Genomic DNA, 19685 nt, shown 5'->3' on the forward strand with positions numbered 1-19685 from the left:
CTTTTAAAAAAAAATCAAGAATAACACTCAGTTCTTAGGAGCCTGAATGTGTCCAGAGTGGAATCCAGGCTTGATGTGCAAATGTGTGCTGTGGTCCTCAGAACAACCACCCCCTGGCGCTCTTCCAGGCTCCAGACTTGGGGAAATAAAACTGAAGGAGAGCAAGCGAGTGAGACATTCCTTTACAGAGCTGTCACCAGCTTGGAATGAATGCTTTATTACGGTCCCTTCAGTAGCTGTTAGGAACAGGTGTTTGATGCCTCTGCATACTGGAGGGCCTGGATTAGTGTGTCAGCTCTGTTTCTGATAGCGGCTTCCTGCCCACGGCATGCCCTGAGAAGCAGCGGATGATACTACTTCCCAGTCACACACATGGTAAACCCAGATTGCATTCTGGGCTTTTGGCTTCATCCCGCACCCAGTCCTACCTGCTTGTAGGAGTTGGGAGAGTAGACAACTAGAAGCAAAATCCCTCTCTGTCTCTTTTCCCCTCTCCTTTTCCCTTTCTGTCTTCCTCCCCTTTTCTCTCCCTTTTCTGACTTGCAAATAAATAAATAATTTTTTTTCAAATGTGTGCCGGCTGGCCTGGCATGTAGCCAGGCAGAATGTGAAATGAGACTGAAGAACATGATGCCATGCCTGTAGCCTTCTGCAGCCTTCGAATCAGTTGTAGCCCAAGTCATGCCGAGTACCTGCCTCTCTCCCACTGGAAAAGATCAAATACAAAACTTGCACGGGGAAGTCACTGCCCAGGCAGAGGCTAGCTTCCGGTCAAGCCTGAGCTTGGCTTGCCCTCCGTGCTGCCCACAGGGTGGCTTCTGCCCTGTCCCTGTACCCTCCTAACACACCTACCCCACCACTCAACCATGTGGATTGTATCAGATGTCAGCTTGTGTGGATTGCAGTCTGTTCACCTGTAACTAAAGCAGAATACTGTGCCTGGTGCGGGTTTATCATGAGAAGGAGATGGAATTGAGGGATAATGGTGTTTTCATTTGCTGGAGTTTTTTTAAATTTTTATATTGTTAACAACAGGAAACATGGAGGTTAAGGACTTTTGGAGCAAAGATACTGGACAGATCAGACATGAACAAGAGGCAGCATCACCAGGTCACGGACTGGAAGGAAATCCATGACATCAGAGGTGGGTGTGGACATCTTAACTCAGCTTTGATATCAAAACACCAGAGAATTTGAAGGTAAGAACCTTCATTCAGTCAGTCAGTCAGTCTTCTGATCATCATTGAGTACGTACTTGCTGTGTGCTGCGTAAGGGTTAGATGCCTAGGAAAGAGTATTGAGCAAGACTGAAACATCACTCCCTGCAGAACCAACAGTCTCACAATGGAACAATCCACTAAAACAGCACAATGTTTCCTGAAAAGGGCTAGCAAACATGTTTTAAGCTTTGTGACTCGAGCCATCTATGTTTCTGCTCCAAGTGGGACTCTTCCTTCTCCTTGTCTGGTCCTCCTCCTCTTTCTTCTAAAGATTTCCTTTCAAATGCAAATGTGTTCTTAGCTCACAGGTCTTAGGGAAACATTCATGAGCACTTGGAGTCAACAGTACAACAAGGCTTTGAAAAAAATATATATATATAGGGAGAGGAGCTAAGCATATGTGCAAAGGCCCAGGGCTAAGAGAGAACATGGGCAGAAGAGGAAAATGACCAGTGGGGCTGGAGCCTGAAGAGGTGCAAGGGTATGGCTCACTCTGAAACTGGAGCCAGCATGAGGGACGAGATTCTAAATTTACCAGTGTGTGCACTCAGAATGCAACATCCACCATGTTAAAGGGGAGTTGATCTGGGGACACAGGGAAGGGAAAGGCAAAGGAGGTAGGAGGTGAATGAAACAGGAACTATCAGGAAAAGACAGAAACAGACAGAAAGGTAAGTGGCTGTTACAGAATGGGAGAAGTCACCACCATTCCCAGATGGGAACCTCATGGAGATTTGAAAAGATGGTCTATGTCCTTCAACGTAGAATAGTACATTTTTGGGAAAAGTCAGCTGTTTGAACAATTTAAGTTTTTTTCAAAAGGCTTGATGAAGAATGGCATGGAACACAGGTTTGTTTGTGCAAGCCAAAGGTAGTTTTGCACAATATGCTTTTTCCTATGAACTCTATGAAGACTCTCTGTTTCATATTGGTATCAAATTTTCTGCACCTAAATGAACTCATTTCAATTCCATGTTCCATGAACTTTTGGAAGTGCCCTTGTATAGGCAATGTTGCCTAGCAGGATCTAAATAGACTTTTGTGAAATGAACAAGTGAATCTAACGTGAAACAAACATGTGAAAACATGAGCAAACAGGGAAAACAAAGCCAGGAATGAACCTTCGCTTTTGGGGAAGGCTGAGGAAATCATTGCGGAATCTGTCCAATGATGAGACATTCCGTGAGTCCTGGTGAAGTGATGATTCAGTTAATATGGCTGCTATAGATATGGTTTAATCCTGCAGAGCAGGAGTGCATGATCTGGGACTGCCCAGCTTCCCTGCCTGGGAGCACATCCAATGCTGAGACCCCAGGACACCTTACTAGTCATTATAGCCAACAGTACAAGATTCTGTCTCTAAGCACTTTCTCCTTTAAACTTCAGATTGCTGCAACACAGACTGCTGACTGCCCAGCTCCCATCCCACTGTGGGAGCCGAGAGCAGGTGAACATCATCACGGATTCCTGTCAGAAGGTAAGAAGTAATCTGCTCTTACAGGCGCTGATGTTTCCCAACCAGATAGTCGACCAACATCATCGCATCATTACATCAACAGCTCTGATACCTGAAAAATAACCAGGGTCCCCAAGAGCAACAGAACAAAAGTGGCCTCTAGTATCTGATGAATGGAGGCAGACCTGGCAAATTCACAAAACTCCCTGGCTTCCAGACCACCTCCAATGGGTTTTGATTGCAACGTCCTGAAAATGCTTAAGCATTAGGTTTTAATTAACCATTTAATATGCATCATGTAAATTTATCAATTCTGCCAGGGGAGACAAGATGAGTCTCATATGTGGACATTTGGTGTTGGTGATGCTGGAAGAGTGGAGAGAAGGCTCTTCAGGAGCCTCCTGTCCTAACGGCCATCCCTCCCTCACCTCCTGGCCCTTGTCCAAGTGCAAAACACACTGCAGGAGCTGGATAGCATCTTGATTCTTTAAAGTCACCAGTTGGATTAATGAAATGCTTATAGGATGCTGTCTCACCATTGGAGAATTTGGGGCCCAAACTTCCAACCTGTGAACCCTTCAGGAACAAATCACATCCAGTTCTAAACCATGGCACCACGGCAACCCTGAGCTGGGGTGGGCCAGGGGTTGGGGAAGAGGGGAGAAGGAACCAAAAAAAATTCTTGGAGGCCGTGACTCCTTCAGGACAAGACTTTTCCGACTGCCTGGTCCAGAGCAGTCAGAAATTGGGTGAAGTTGATATGTACTGACCAGATTCTGGTACAATAAAGAATCCAGTCAAATAAATACTCTTACTTACTGCAACTTGATCATGAAACCCTTTTGAAATCCAAACTTATAATATAAAATTTCTTTTAAATTAGTATCAGTCTCATTTCCTGCCTTATTAAAGGGAAAAGTGGATGAACCCTCCCCCCACCTTTGTGAATAAGGACTGGAAAGTGGCCTTGGCAATTCTCAGCACAAATATTCCTTGAACAGAGCATTGGCTACAGAGGAGCAGTCCTCAGCTGGACAGTGGTGTCCCCCGGGGGATACACGACAGACTCGGCACACATTTTTTGCAGCTGGAGTAAGGAGTGGTTACTGACATCCCGTGGGTGGAGGCCAGGGCTGCTGTCCAAAGCCCTGTAGGGCACATGGGAGGGCCCCCACTGTGGAGACTGAGCAGTCCCAAATGTCAACAGTGCTAAAGGTAGAAAACCCAAAAGCAGAGGTGAAAGGGGGTCCTTCACCTCTAGCAGATCATCTGCTAGACAGGGAGATTCAAAACAAAGACGGCTTTCATAGGAGAATCTGGTGGGGACTCCGCCATCAACCAGCTGTGTGGCCTTGAGCAAGTTAATATATTGAATAAATTGAGTTTAATTTATTCACTCATTCACTTGGCCTGCATTGTGAAAAACTGGAATATTCTAACCTAGGCAGAGGAAAGAAAATAAACAATGCATGCAAAGGCTCAGTGTGGGCAACAGCCGGTGTCCAGGGAAGAGCCAGTGGCTAGGAAGCACTTCTCTAGACTCCAGATCTCAGCAAGCAGCTGCACTCTGTTCTTTCCTTCTTCTCCATACACATCCTGGAGCTGTCTGTTGGACAGGAGACTTTGCTCCTTTCTGACCAGGAGAAGACAGCATGGCAGCAAAGCAGATGAGGGACCATTGCATAATTCCCAAAGACCAAGAGAGGAAAGATAGCAAGTAGCTGGGCTGTTCCTCAAACAACTGAATGTAGTGTTTTCCTGTGATGCAGCAATGGCACTCTTAATTCTGTTCATGGCTGAGGGACATGAAGCCAGGTCTGTGTCAAAGCACGTACAAGGATATTCACAGAAGCATTATCCAAAACCGTCATGGGGTGGAGACAACCCGAATGCCTCTCAGCAAAGTAGACTCTGTGCACTGGGATATTGTTCCTCCATGTAAAAGGCATGGGTTACTGGTACACACTACATCACAGATACATCTCCAAACAGTAGGCTGAGTGGAAGAGCCGAATCACAAAGGACACACAGTGTATGACTCCATCCATGTGAAATGTCCAGAGCTGGCACATCCACAGAGGCAGAAAGTAGGCTTATGATTGCCCCGGGGCCAGCGGGAAGGGGCCCAGGGCACAGGCAGCAACGGCTGCTGAGTAGGGGGATTTGGGCGAGGGATGAAAATGCTTGGGGTTTAGGTCACGGTGAAAATGCACAATCTTGAGAATATGTTCATAAAGCTCTGAATTGTGCACTTTAAATGAGTGAGTGCACTTTAAATGGGTGAGTTTGTTGTGAGTAAAGCAGTTCTTAAAGTCAAGTGGTGAGTGCACTAAGCCAGTCGGAGATGGACTAAGGACAGGCCTGGACAGCGAGGGGCGTGGTGGCGAGGCCGAGAACAGGGGAGACCGCCTGCCTGCTCTCTCAGCCAGCGTTGCCATCCCTGCCATTGGTGACTCGGCTCTGAAATCACCCTCATGTGTGGTGCTTCCTCTTTCAGTTGGAGTATGAGGGAGTTGGATTATTGTTGAGAAACTTTTAACACTTTCCTTGGTGGTCCTTTTATGCTTCACTGCCAACAGACTGTACGACCTTTGGCCCCGTGGATGTTGATCTATAAAATGTTGAAAGTTTGGGGTTTTTTCATGGAAAGGATGTGGTACATATTCAGGCAAATGGCTTCCCAGGGCCATCCTCAGCGTGTGGAGAGAGAAACATGGTGTTTCCTTTTCTTAGCAATGTAGCTTTTCATGCACACATACATGTGACTTCTGATAAAATCAAAAACAAAAAGAATATGCCGATGAGAAATGGAGATAGAACAAAAAGGCCCTGGAATATATAATGCAGCAGCCTTAGATGTCAAATCTTTCTGTGTCATTTTTGGGGGGGAGAGACTAGGCTGCCTTAAATGAGGCCAGCCAAGAGTACACCTGCTCTTATCCTCACAAGAATTCTCAAGGCTTAGCACAAGTTGGCCTTCCTTAGTGGATCTTAAAACAAGGACATCCACCCCACAGCCCCAAGAAACATACTTTCTTGTATTCACAGAAACATCTAACTTCCAAAGTTATGGACTTCATTTGTTCATCCATTCATTCGTGCAGTAAACTGTTTGCCATCCTACTCACTTGGGGATATGAAGATAAAATTGCCAGCCCTTCCCCCAAGAGCTCACAGAAATGTGGTGAACAACGCAGTTGCGTAGTCAGTGATTAACTCGGTACACAGGAAATATCTGGTGGCTTCTCTGTAGGCGACATGTGAGTTAGAATGCTCCTGGTTGCAAGAGAACAAGCAGGTGACACATGTCTCAGTGTGAAGGCAGCCACCTGCAGGTGAGAGATGCCGTATCTGATGTCCTGGCTAGACACTGACCTGACAGAGCCATGTGAGACACTCAGGGTGTCATCTTTGTTCTTGTGTAGTTGCTATTGAACCCCAGCCAGGCTCGCTACTAACTGCATTTGTTGAGATGCGAATGGCCTCAGGTGCCTATATAAAGCATGTATAGGAGGTACTGGAACTCAAAACGAACACACCATCTAAAGGCTGCACTAGACTTCAATGACCTGGAGCTGCCCTTTCAGAGTTTTGCAAGCTTTAGGCTGCCCCCAGTTGTCATCATTCAAAAACCAAATGTTTTTGGTGGCCGTGGGCCCTCAACCAGACCCTTGCCCTGGCCCCAGCTTCCTTCCCATCAGAGGGGAGCAGGGAAGAGGCGGGTTTTGTTTTCCAAGCCTGCGCCACCACCCTCACACTGCGCAGTCATATTAGCTCCTGGGTGTGGGAGGATGCTCACCACAAGCTGGTCTCAGCTCCAGGCTCCTCTCCCCACAAACACTCCTCCACAGTCCTCTCAAACCAAGGTGCCTGGGTGGAGGAGGGCATGCACACCTGTCCCTGGCCCTCTCATACTCCCCTCCTTGGCAGGTGGCCCACTGTGATTGCCCAAACGAGGTGGTCAGTGATTTGTGTCTCTCCACTGGGGCAAAGGCAAAATGGGGGCATCAAAAACAAACTCCAAGCCATGGTCTCTTGGCCGTGCTGAGGCGTCTCCCAACTTTCTGGCTGCTGGCTGGAGACCACAGCTGCACTTCCAGAAGGAGCTGACTGCAAAACCAGCCCATCAGAAACACCAACTTGTGACCAGTAAACTCCACAAATTCAAGGCAGACATCTCCAAGGGGGACAAACTGCAGCCCATGCTGTCTTCACAGAGCAACTTTCCCCATCGCTTTCAGACTTCAACCCAATTAGGACCTGGCTAATTAGCTTTGTCCGCTGCACAACGGTGGGGGGAAAAGGTCACTTTGATAGATGATTTTCTTTCTCTCTGAGCCACAGAACTTCCTCCAAGGAGGAAGCACCAAGCTCAGGTTCTCAGAAACAAAGCAGGCAAGTCACACAGTTATATGAATCTGCTCAGTAAGCCAATGATTAGTAAGAATAACGGTCATTGTATCTGTTTATTGAGTGCAGGTGCCAAAGTCTTTGCAGACCTGACCTGTAATGGAGCTCCCCTGAGATACCAAGAGCCTCTTTCATAAACAGTAAGCCACGTCTCGCTGGAGCTGAAGGATGGGAGAATACATCATGAATCCTGCAAAGGGGAGAGGCTTGAAGTCTGCTGGGCCGGGGTCTCGCCCAGCTCCCTTCCAGCCCCACTGCAACATGAGTAAGATTTTATTTTTCTTTCCTAGAGCAAATTCCAAAACATTGTTCGAGTTAGCAACTCTGATAATAAGATATTTGATATGTGTTGGTGGATGATTTCATTAAAACTTAGTGTTTCTACAGTAAACTTCCACAGGTGTGGCCTCCCAAGATGGAGACAGGAAGAAGCCAGGCAGCCCATTGTAGCTACCTTGGGCAGGAGCTAGGTTAAGTACCGGGCTGTGGGAAGCTTTAACACAGAATCACAAGGATAAAAGGAATAGGAAGATTGCTGAGTGTTACACGCACATCTTTCTGAAGGATGTGGGTTGCATCTTGACTCTGAAGATCACAGGAATTCACATGTGTGGTAAGACCACATGGCAGGAAACATGCTTATACAGGCACACACACACCAGCCAAGGTGAAGCTACTGAAATCCACGTACGATAGGTGGATCAAAGCAATGCCGATTTCCTGGTTGTGCTATTGTATTGTTATGCAATGAGAGAGGCTGGGTGCAGGGTATGCAGGATCTGTCTCTATTATCCACTCTGTGTGCATATGGATGTGTAAATTAAAAAAAAAAACCTGGAAGCATGTATAATTGCAATGCACGGTCATGGATGCTGTACCATCAGGGGCCCCTCTGAACACAAAATGGAGCCTCACCACCAGCCTGGGCTGGCGGGAGGCAGCCAAAGGTAGGGATCTCAGAGGTAAATAAAGCTCACCAGGCCAAAAAGGTGGGGAACACTAAGTGAAAAAGATGGGGCTGCAGCAGCCGAGGGTGCCCTGGAGCCACTGGCAGCGCACCTGGGTGACAGCGTGGCTGTAGGAAGTATTGTACCCAGATTTTGAGAACCCCAGAAATCACCAGGAGTCTGAAGAAGCTAGAACATTGTTTTAGAGAATGCCTCAAATTTTGGATTGGAACCCTGTTTCGTCATCAGATCTGTATCATTTCCCTCACTCACGCATTTCCACTTCCTGCAAAGTGGTGGTATTACCCCTACCACCGCCACATCGTCGTGTTACTCTGAACTCATTCCAGTGCTACTGAGAAGAGAACGAAGGCAAGCAGACGCGAGCTTCTGCAAGTCTAAGTTCTCCGTCACACAACTTCAGACCAAACCTTTTCCCCTTGTGGCAGAGGAAGCAGACAGCAGCGGCATGCTGGAGCTTGAATTGGAAAAGCGATTCCAGTACAAAGGAAGGACACAGACTTGTGTGGTGGCCAAGAGGCACTGGCACGGTAGCCTCCCGCCTAGGGAGTTCTGGGAAACAGACTATCCGAAGGTAGATTCCAATAAAGCCGGTGGATGTTGTATCAGCGAGTAGACTCTTAGTCACCTCAAGGGAACTGAAATCACACCAAAATTGCGCCAGGATGGCAGAGGGAGGGAGATATTAGCAATTCTGATTACTGATGGGAACGTAATTTCAGGGGCTTGGTTTTCTTTTCTTTTTTTTTTTTTTAATTTAAACAATTGCTATGCAGTGGTGATTAAATGCTTCCCACATCCCTGGGCTTCAAGCTTGGAAAATGCTAAGGTATCTTTCTTTGCCTCTGTGTCTTGAGAGGCAGAGGTGGGCATGGGCTTCATCATCAAGTAAAAGCCTGAGTTCTTGGTTTCTCAGCTCACCCTGTGCACTGGCAGACGTGCAGACAGACCAAGGCAGACAGACCAGGGCATACCTGCGCGCAGCGAACACCCAGACAAGAGTAGTTGTGGAAATTCCCAAAGACATCCAGCACACTCTGGAATAGGAATGGAATGGCGAGATCAAGTTTAAAGGCTTCTTGTAATTTGCATTTGCCACCTAACTTTATTTCCACCTGTGTGAAACAGATGTCTGCAGAGCTGTTGGAGAAGGTTGTCCAAGGAAGGTGTTCTCCGGGGTACCGCCTGGCATGCTGAAGTTCCCACTGGCCCTGGCAGCTACATTCACACACCTAGGAAGTGCAGCTCACCTGCTCTTTCCCCCAGCCCCCTCCTTGAAGCATTTGCTTTTCTGGTGAGGCTGAATGAAATGAACACAAGCGTTTTACAATAACCATGTCACCATGGCAGGAACAAGACCGCCGGATCCAAGGAGTCACACCGTGCACATGGAACGGGTCACTCAGTCAGCTGGTCGGCAGGCGCTGCCACCTCCCTGAGCCGTGCCTGTGGGAGATGGTGCTGGAATGCAGACGGAGATGAACACGTCCCTTGCCAGCCAGCCAGGTTGCAATGTGAGGCTGCCCGACGCTATGTGTTTGAATGTGATACCATCTCTTACTTGCAGACACCTGTGCAAAACAGAATTTCAAGTTGAGTTTATGTTGCCTGTGAAGTCCATTGCATAGATTTCCATAATCCCCGTGATCCATGAACTTTCTGAAGGCCCTTGGTGTGCATCTAAAATGTTGGTATGTGCATAAACTCCTGATTCTGATGGCCAATAACTTTTCAAAGTACCTTCAGTTATATGAGACACATTATACTTTACGATAGGATATAAGATGTTTGCTTGTCCGTTTCTTGACTGTCTCCCTCTTAGAACAGATGAGAAAGGAAATGAGCTACGAGCGCAAACTTTGGAGCTGGATTTATACCCTGCACACTCACCAGCCATGTGACCCAGGGAAGCCCCCCAAAGGGAAGCGAAGGGGGCGCCTTCGGAGGAAACTTAACAGCTGGAAGTGACCGCAGCACACAGCTGTGACCACCCAGTGAGCTGAGACTGAGCAATCATTGACTCCTAGCAATAGCATAATTGTGTGACAGCCTCCACAGTGTCACCACAGAGGCAACTCCTGAATAACATCCAAGGATTCCCGAGGCCCCTCTCCGGCCTCATTTCTGAGTTCAGATATTCCAGCCTCCTGTGGTACTGGTCGGGCATCCTTAGGAGCGGGGAATCGGAGCTTTTGCATGGCTCCTTTGCTCGAATGGATATTGACTGAGCGTCTAATGTAAGCCAAGCTCTGCGGTACCTAGAGGGGACACAGAGATGGCAGCTGTCACCTCTTGTGTCAAGATGCCCATGGCTAAGTAGGAAACGAAGGCAGCAGGCTAGCGACTCTAATACGTGGAGAATGGTGGTGACCAGACACCTGGCCTGCCTTAGGGGGCAGGAGGCAAGAAGACACAGGCAAGGCTTGTGAGAGGAAACCCAGAACCTGAAGAAGAATCCACGTTAGCCAACACAGGCAGAAGATGGGCGGCTAGAAAGAGTGGAATTCTAGGTGAACAAAAACATACATGCCTCAGGAGACAGGAAAGAAAGAGGCCGGGTAGAGGTAACGTGAAAGCAGGAGAAAGAAACACTAGAGAAGAGAAACAATGTTGTTGGCACAGGTGACCACATTCTGCAAAGCACTCCACAGCCACGACGGGACAGGCATGTCATATCTGTACGCTCCATAAGCACAGAAACCAGGGGCCAGGGCTGTGGCTTGATGGACCGGTACTTCTTCACCTGCATACATGGGCTTCCCATATGCCTGCTGGTTCAGGTCCGGCTGCTCCACTTCCCATCCAGCTCTCTACTTGTGGCCTGGGTGGGCAACAGAAAGTGGTATGGGTCTTTGGGTCCCTGCTCCCCGGCGAGAGACTGGGCATGGGGAGAGTGGCAGTGTGAGGAATGATGACAGGCAGCTGGCTCCTGGCTTCAGATAAGCTCAGCTCCAGCCATTGTGGCCATTTGGGGAGCGAACCAGTGGATGAAGGATCTTTGCCTCTCCTGTCTGGAAATATGCCTTTCCAATAAAAATAAATAAATCTTAAAAAAAAACACAAACACAGAAACTCATTGACCAAGGAAGAAACTGAGGCCCAGAAAATTCAAGAAATTTAGAAGCGGTCTCAAATCTGGAATGGAGCAAGATTCTCAGGCTTGTTGGCACCTGCTAGGTATGCGTCCCCACCCAAGGCTGTGAGCAGTACCGTGCTCCAACAGCGTTCCTCCGGCCTGTCACTCCAACATGAGAGATCCCAGCTCTGTTCTCATGACCTGCCATCACCCAGAGCGACCCAGAGCTCAGCTGTCACCTGTGTCTGCGGCTGTCTGGTCCCTCCCTGTTCACATGTATTCGGCTTCAAATAGCTGAGACAGTCCCTGCGTGCGGTCCAGGAATTAGTATGTTTGTTTGTCTCCGGGCGGTTCAGGCCATGTGCAGCCTCGACGGGGACCCGTTTCCTGGCCCTTGCTTCAGTCTGCCACAGCCAAGCACGCATCGCGGTGACATGGTAGAGCTTCCTCCCTGAGCAGCGGCTCCTGCCCCAGCTGCCAGTCAACACTCAGCCATGCCTGTTGGGGTCCCTTGGGGGTCCTCATCTCTGTCCTGACGGGCTGGAGCTGCTGAACCAGCCAGAGACAAGCCCTCACGCTTGCTCTCCCTCTCTCTCTCTCTCTGTGTCACATGCACAGGTCATAAATAACTCATGGGCTGCTCCCTGCCCTCGCTCCCAGGTTTGTCTGAAAAGGGGAAAGGAGCCTCACATGGAAGACTGTGCAAAAGCCTGCACATTCAGGCCATCCGGGGCCCAGGCTGCAGCTCAAAGGCACACACTATAGACTCAACTCCTCTGTGCCAGAAAATGCCTCTGAGCCACTGGCTTCAGAACGGGCACTGGGCATCGGCAGGGGAGCCGGTGATCCGAGCGAGGGAGCAGCCGGACAGGAACAAGCTGAGCTCTGACACTGTCAGACACACACAGCCACTTCTGCTGAGTTTTACCCGGTTTTATCTATTTTTTATGGGTCTCTGCGGTCCCAACTTTGGACAACTGCTGTACATTTTGACAGAGCAAAGGTTTACAGAGACAGGTGTGCAATGGGAAACAACCACTCAGTAATCTAGTCTCTTCCTTGGAGACTTTTGCCGAAACCTGAAAAAAAAAATTGCAGTTATTCGAGAATGGATTTCAAAGAAATGTAAGGGCGTGTTTAAAACTTTGTGGGGGGTTTACCCTCAATTGGTCAGTGTGTTCGATAGAAATCCTTATTATAGTGTATTTTGCTTTTTCATGTTTTAAGTTGTTGATTTACTTTTAGAAGCTCTTACTGTCTGATACTACAAGATGTTCAGGTCTTTCTTGTATATTTTCTCACTTTCCATTTTCATTCCTTAACTAATGCTTCTTCAAGGATCCCCAGGCAATGTTAGTGGTGTCTTACATAAAGTTTTGAATACTAGGTAAAAAAAAAAAAGTTTGTGGGGGGGAAAAAGGAACTGAAACCTACGTTTATGTTGGTGCAAAAAGTTTTTGAGACCCATGCATAGTTTGGGCAACAATACACATTTTTCATGAACATTTTTGAGTTTTTAAACACGTATGAGTTTTCAAAGACTATTGCACCAGAATAAACTTGTCTTTTGAGTCCATTTTTCAATGATCTTTTTGGATTACTCTCCTTTATAGAATGTCCAGATGGGGTGAGTTCATTTAAAATCTCCCCCAATGACCAGACAGGCTAGCCTGAAATGTCCATTAGAGGCACTTCAGTGATGCAGAGATCATGATGGGGATGAGGAGAGACTGTCTCCACCAGGAAGCCACAGGGCTTTGTCCCTCCGGCTGCCTTACTCAGCAGAATGGGCAGAGAGGAGTACTATGCGTGCCACTTCACTGCGGCCGCCACAGCCTAAAGGGCATTCCCGAGGCATAATCCCTAACCTGCCTGCATCTCAATTGGCAGCTGAGCAACCTGGTTCTGTCATGTCCAAAGCACATCAAGTTCATCTGGCACGAGGCAACTGAAACAAACAGGCAACAGATTGGATCGAAGACGACACGGCACACCAGGGACGGTTGGACACATCTGTGCTTGGATTCCAACACAGAGGCACACCAATGTAGGAGAAATGCGAGAAGAAAAGGCCCGGGGCTTGAGTCCAGTGCGCACACACGGTGAGTCACCACGGCTGCGTGTCTGCTCATGACAAGATGCTTGGGGGGAGGGGACAGAGGGCTGCAGCTCAGAGGGCGGGCCCGGAGCTCGCTCAATGGTGAGAGGCTCCCGCTTGGGCTTTAGGTTGGCTGCTGGGACTTGAACCCTCAAAGGACAGCAGTACCCAGCTCAGTCCACGCTGGAGTGAGCAAGCAGGAGACTGGGGCGCTTGGCACCATGGCACACATGGAACCGGGTTTAGGTCCTTACGAAATGAGAGGGAAAGCATGCCGTGTGGGCTCTCGGCACCTGCCAAAGCCGCTGTGGCAGATGAGGGCCTCCTGGGTATGCACGACCAGGACTAATGTGTAAGAGAAGAGAGCACACTTAAGAACCGTGGGAAGATAGATGAACAGGATGCTAGGTAAAAGTGTTTGGTAGTGAGGCACCCATTGCTGGAGGGGATCAAGTACCTGCTGTCAAAACTGAATATGGCCCAAGTGCTTTGGCCTCCATGAACCCCTTCTTCCATAAAAGCATGTACTTTGACATATGTAATTGTATTTTATCATGGCTGCATTGGTCGGATGACAGACACAGTCCAGGCTAGCACATCCTCCTTTCTTTGATACTGAGCTCATGGAATGTGGGCCTTTGGTACTGGTGTTTGCTGGCCCTGATGGAGAAGCTGGCTCCACACGCGGCCGGGGAGTGGAAAGCAGAGCCTGATGGCCCACACTGTGTGAGGCTGGCAAGATCAGATCTCTGACATTCCCCTAGCCAAAGAGTCCATTAGGTGAACATCAGAGAACATAGAAAGTGCCCAAAAGTGTTTTTCTGAGATTATAAAAGTGAGGCGGGGCCGGGGGGAACGTTGCAAAGGGTGTTAAAGAAAAAACTATTTACCTTGTGTAAGTGCGGTCTGTAATAAGCATGCGGCGTCCCTACTGCGGATGGTGACGGCTGACCCCAAAGCCAGAAGGCTGGGGTGAAGATGAGGAGTCCCAACCCTTTGTTTGACGTCATCTTATTTCTTGGCTTACCAGACTGCAGTTATCTCTGTAAGAAAGTTAATAAATAAAAATAATACCAACAGAAGGGCTATGCCATCCCTTTAGCTTTTTAATTGTGGGTGATAAAGGTGTTGGCCCCGTGTTAGGTGCACAGAACAATACACAGGAGAGCTTGGCTGTGCCCACGGAGATCTGCTGTCAGCAGGGGGCCCCAAGGAGGACCCCCTCCTCGGGCCACAGCCGCGGCAATGGAGAAGCTGCTGCGTTCGGCACAGCTCCGAGGCGGCCTCTCCTCGTGCTCATCAGAGATTGCAGTTTGCCCTTTGCCTGCCCCAGTGGCTGCTTGATGCCCAGACAACAGCAGCCGGGGTGGGTGGACCCCAGGCACCGGGGGACACACAGCCTCACAGGAGAAAGGGGTCTATGAGCCTGTCCCCCTGTTCACATGCATGAGAAACAGCCCACACTGAAGCCACTCTCTCACCAGGACCCCTGCTCTAATCTGGGATTTTTTCCTTTTCTGAGAAAAACAACAAGAGCACAATATCAGTTGTGAACTTACCACAGTAAAAATCCCTGAAGGACAAACACTGTGGAGAGAAACTCCTCACCAGTCGGAGCTGCAGGGAGGGCCAGAAGGGATGCCAGTGAATGGGTGCGTGACGAACAGCCACCCCGGTCAGCGAAGGAACAACCTGGCCAGGCCACTCTGGCCCGAAAAGAAACAGAGGAAAAGAACAACCAACATAGATCTCTGGTGATGTGGGACGGCAAGACAGGGAGCCAGGCCCCACTATTACACTTCTGTGTCTGCGGCCTCAGCCTGGAACAGATCCTCCCGTTTTAACACGCACAAGGCTCCCAGGTGCCTCCCCCATCTGCCAGATGACTGCGGGGGTCTCTGTGGGATCCAGAAGTGGGAGAGAGTGGACCTAACCTGGCCCACCTTCCCAGGGGTCCTCACTTCCGCCGCCTCAGGCAAAGCAGACGCACCACCTCGTGCACTAGTCTGGGAGGTGTGCTAACGGAGAGGACGCTGCAGACACCCAGGCCAACAACACAAAGCCAAATGAGAAAATCAACAAGACCCCCCCACCCCCGTGTGTCGATGCTATTGACTGCCCGTCGCTAAGAGAAGGACCACTGACGACAGGTTTTTCCAGAAGCCACGTTTCATGTTGAGATCACCCCAAAACAGAATCCAAGCAGCATGTGGGAGCCCAGAGCCTTCTCTCCTGGCTCCCCAACCCCACCCCCGGCTCACAGCCCCACATGCCCTTAGAAAGAAACCTACAAACCCTCCTCTGTCTCTGTTTTCGTTTCTGCTCTTGATGCCTCCCATAGCTTCCCGGGAAACGAATGTTAGCTGTTCTCTTAACTGCACGGGAAAATCAGAATTTATTGTACATATGTTTGTGTTCCACTTAATAAAAAAACCTATATTTTAAGATAAACTTTGTTAGTAATTCATGAGGTAAGTGACTATTTATGCTAATCAGGCAGAAATATATTCTCAAGCATAACGCATTACATAAATTTGAATGCAAAATGTTCAATTATGAAGTAAATACAGGTAATGTAAATAATAAATTACCTCTAATAAAAATTATAAAAGATGTGTCTTCCAAGAGAGAGAGAGAGGCTTTAACTTACAACTGTGAATTGCTTAAAGAGAAAAGAATTAATAAATGCTGAATTACTCCGGCGATTATTTAACGCATAATTCACCCATTCCTGACGAGTGCTGGTAATCAGGCTGTTGTTTGGTGTCCTCCTATGTGAGGCAGGACTGTTTCCTCAGCAATTTTGCCCTTATCAGATTATCTCATCTGATTCTATTAATTTTCTTCCATGAATCTGCTAACAGTGATCTGTGATTTACTCGGCCGGCTAACTGAAGATTGTTAAAAGGATTTATCTAACGCTGGACTGCCTGATCATTCAGTTCCTCCAAAGAACCCTTTCTCCGATCAATTCAGGTGGCTTCCGAGTGAAATGTGGCCACTGCCCAGCCCTCCACTGCCCAGATCATCTCCCAGATAAACAAAGAGTTGGGCCTCGGTGCTGACTGTACGCGGCCGGCTTCAGCGTGACACACTCACGGGGGAGACACATCCCTTGCAGCCCCTCATCTCGGTGATCTGTACGCAAGGGTTTTCTTTTCATCTTGCGTGAAGTTGTTGTGTGTGGCCTGACACGAAAACTACGATTGTGTTTGGATTTGACTCTTCGCAATCTTTGATGTGACGCGACCCATGCACGCCTCCTTCGCAAACATCTTCTATAAATATTCATTGCTTTCAGAAACTTGACAGCTACTGGTTTGAATTGGTCAATAATGACAAACGCATGGTTTCTAAATTACTGTATATTGTTCTATAGAGATGGCTGGAGTATATATAGCAAGGGGGTATTAAATTGTAAGAAAACACAGTTCATATTGTATTTGGATTAGATTGGCTTGGAGAGAACTGAAAGTTAGCAAAGAAATCTAAAGAGATTTGGCTTGCTGTAATTGCAGAGAGACCTGAATAGTACTAATTAAAATGAGAGAGCCCGATTGTCACAGAAGAAATGCGGCTAAACAGAGAAGTGTAAATGTTTAGACACCCCTGTGAGTCATGAAATCACAAAGTGAAAGGGACGGCAGAGCCCGTGAGCACCGCTGCGCCACATCTCAGTGGCCTGGCCCTGGCTCTCCGCCGCCTCTCCTGAGGACACAGAGGCTGGAAAAGACGCTACAGTGAGAGAAACACCAGAGCAACACAGCAGTGTGTGAAAAGAAACCGCTCAGAAAGTACCGAGAATAATAGAGGCAGCCTCCAAACGTGGGCATTTCATTTCTTGAAGTGATGTGCAACTGTAACCATGAGGTAGGCAGCCGTCAATCTACAGGGCATGACCTTCCTCACTAGCCAATTTAAAAAAAATGCTTAATTGTAAAAGTTTCAATGTTCCCAGCCAAAACTGGGTTGTTATTTATTTATATAGATAATTTTTGAAAAGCAACGCCATACCTTACAGCTTCTAACCAAAATGTGGTGCAAACAGATTTTAAAAAAAAAATTATCTTAAATACCCCCCAAAGAATTATTCCTAATGTATACAACAATTTTATGCTGGAAAAAAAAAAACTAAAGACATTTGACATCTAATAAAAAAATGGAAACTTAAAAAACGATTGCTCAAGACAGAGCGAAATGCCAAGAATGTTTGTGTAATTTAAGGAAAGGACTTCGTGCGCGGATGTACACCATAAGCTCCTAACTTCATCACTAAAGAGGAGCTTCTGCTAGGTTGCATAATACGGGCACCACTCTTCCCTCTCCACCCAACTGGTTACAGTTTGTCCAGCCCCAGCAGCCAAAGCTCCCCACTCTAAACCTCCGCGGTGAGGGCTGGGGATGGGAGAGAGAACAGCGTGGGGCTGCTGGGATCCCCGCATCCCTGCGAAGCCTGCGGGGACTCTTCCAGGCGGGATTCCCGCGTTCGCCAGGATCCAGGAAGCCAGGGCAGGTCTGACCCGCTGCCTGCAGCCCCGAGCGGTAGGCCTCGTTATAAATAGCAAAGTATGCCGCTGCTTTGGGCCGCCACGGCGGGCGGATGAGGTGGCTCTCAAGTGCAATGTTCAAGAAGCCGGCTTAATATATGACTAAGTGTCAGAAGTCAGGTTTTCTGAGAATTACTTTTCAGATAAACAACTTTATAGCACTGCACTTCATCTTACTAGAGACATCTCATTTATCACGGAATTACAAGTAACTTTACTTCTATTGATATTGCTATAAAGCGCGCTGAGGATCCACTGCGGACACTTTGCAAGGGTTTTTTTTGGGGGGGTGGCAGTGGGGAGGGAAGAGCAGGGGATGAAACTAGGCGGAGAAGAGGGGGTGCTGGAACTTGGGGTCCGGCCTGCACAGGGCTAGGCCAGAACAGGGTTTCTGGCAGGGCTTCCTGGGCCGGCAACGCAGGGCTGCACCTGCCAGGCTCCTGCAGGGCCAGGTCCTCGCTGCGCCTCTGCTGCCCACCCGCCCCGGGAAGGCAGCTTCTCTCCCCGGACGCGGACCTGGACGCGGATCAATGTCCACTGACCTTTGCCGAAAGGTGGCGCTGTTGAGGCGCAAACCAACTCGCTCCAACAATAGTTTTCACTCTTCCATCCTCCTGCGGGCTTTTCAGAATTTTTTTTTTAAAATGCACCCTCCTAGCGTCTGTCCTTCTCCCATAAAGTAAAATAAAGACGATGAACACCGCACGCACTTCACTAATTGGAGAAATCGACAGCCTCCCCCACTTCCAAGGAGGCGTCCTGTCCCCCACCAAACATCGGCTCCGCGGTCTCCCTCTAACCCCATATAAATCTCGGCTTCTGCGACTTGCCTATCGCTTTAAAATCTTAGAAACAGACTTGTCGGTTTCTTTTTTTTTTTTTTCTTCATTAAGCTTTAAAAGAATCGATCTAGAAAAGCTGAACGGGTTATTTGCATTTGCAAAGGGGAAAGGAGTAAAACGTGGGGGGGAGGGGAAGGACAACCCCCCCCCACACACACACACACTCTGGATTTCTTGGCTCCTCCAAGAAAAAAAGTGGCTTAAAATTTAACCCTTCGAGGGCAGCCCAGGGAGGACTGGGGTCTGGTTGTTCCCCCGTGCCAGGGAGGACAAGTCTGGAATCCTTAAGCGAAACGTACCCAGACCCCCTCAGAGGACGGCGGAGTGGGCCGTGGGTCGGGGGCGTGAGGCTCAGGGGCAGCGCCCAGGCCAGAGCGCAGCACCGTGGGCCCGGCCACCACTTCCCGGGAATGCTCCGGGCCGCAGACGCGCCATCTCCCCACAGGGCGCGCGCCTGCAGCTACGGGACAGACCCCAACGCACCCCCCCACACACACCCACTCACACACCCCATTTCATCCACCTCCGTGCGAAAGAGACTGCCCCAGGGCCGCGCGCTCCTGTGCGCCCCCAGCTCCCCACACCCCAAGCCCGGCAGGCGCGGCGGAGCGGCGTTCCCCTGCGCAGCCCCGACTCCCGCAGAGCGCGCGTTACCCCGCGCAGTGGCAGCGCCGAGGGAGGGGCAGAGTTGCAGCCAAGTTTCAGCTTGGGGCACAGCCGGGCCCAGGGAGGCAGGATCTTTCCGCCGACACCGGGGTACCAAAGGTGCAGGTAGAAGGGAATTGCTGCGAGCCCAAGGCAGCCGTCCCGGGAGTCCGGGGCGGGGGTGCAGGCCGGGCTGGGGGAGCCGAGCCGGTACCAGCGCCAGGAGCCGAGCGAGGAGAGTGAGCAGGGGCCCCGGCCGCTCTCGAAAGAATAAAAGCAATCAGTCCCTACCACCACCCCCCACCCAGAGCCCGCTCAGGCTCTTGTGGCCCCCTCTGGATACCCCTTTTCCTTTCTGGCACCAAACTTTGCGCGGGGCCAAGCTCGCTCCGGGGGAGCGCAGCGCAGGAAGGGTTAAGCCGG

General features: G+C 49.3%; 1 long non-coding RNA gene across 1 annotated transcript; it reads left to right on the top strand.

Annotated features, from left to right (window-relative positions):
- Window positions 1-1072: 1072 nt before the first annotated feature.
- LOC131482296 (uncharacterized) lies at window positions 1073-10044 on the top strand. The gene is made up of 4 exons (XR_009246874.1): window positions 1073-1144; window positions 7156-7351; window positions 7487-7556; window positions 9882-10044. It is a non-coding gene; the product is annotated as an uncharacterized LOC131482296 (long non-coding RNA).
- The last annotated feature ends 9641 nt before the right edge of the window (window positions 10045-19685 follow it).

Source organism: Ochotona princeps, chromosome 16 (genome assembly GCF_030435755.1).
Source record: "Ochotona princeps isolate mOchPri1 chromosome 16, mOchPri1.hap1, whole genome shotgun sequence".
NCBI lineage: Eukaryota > Metazoa > Chordata > Mammalia > Lagomorpha > Ochotonidae > Ochotona > Ochotona princeps.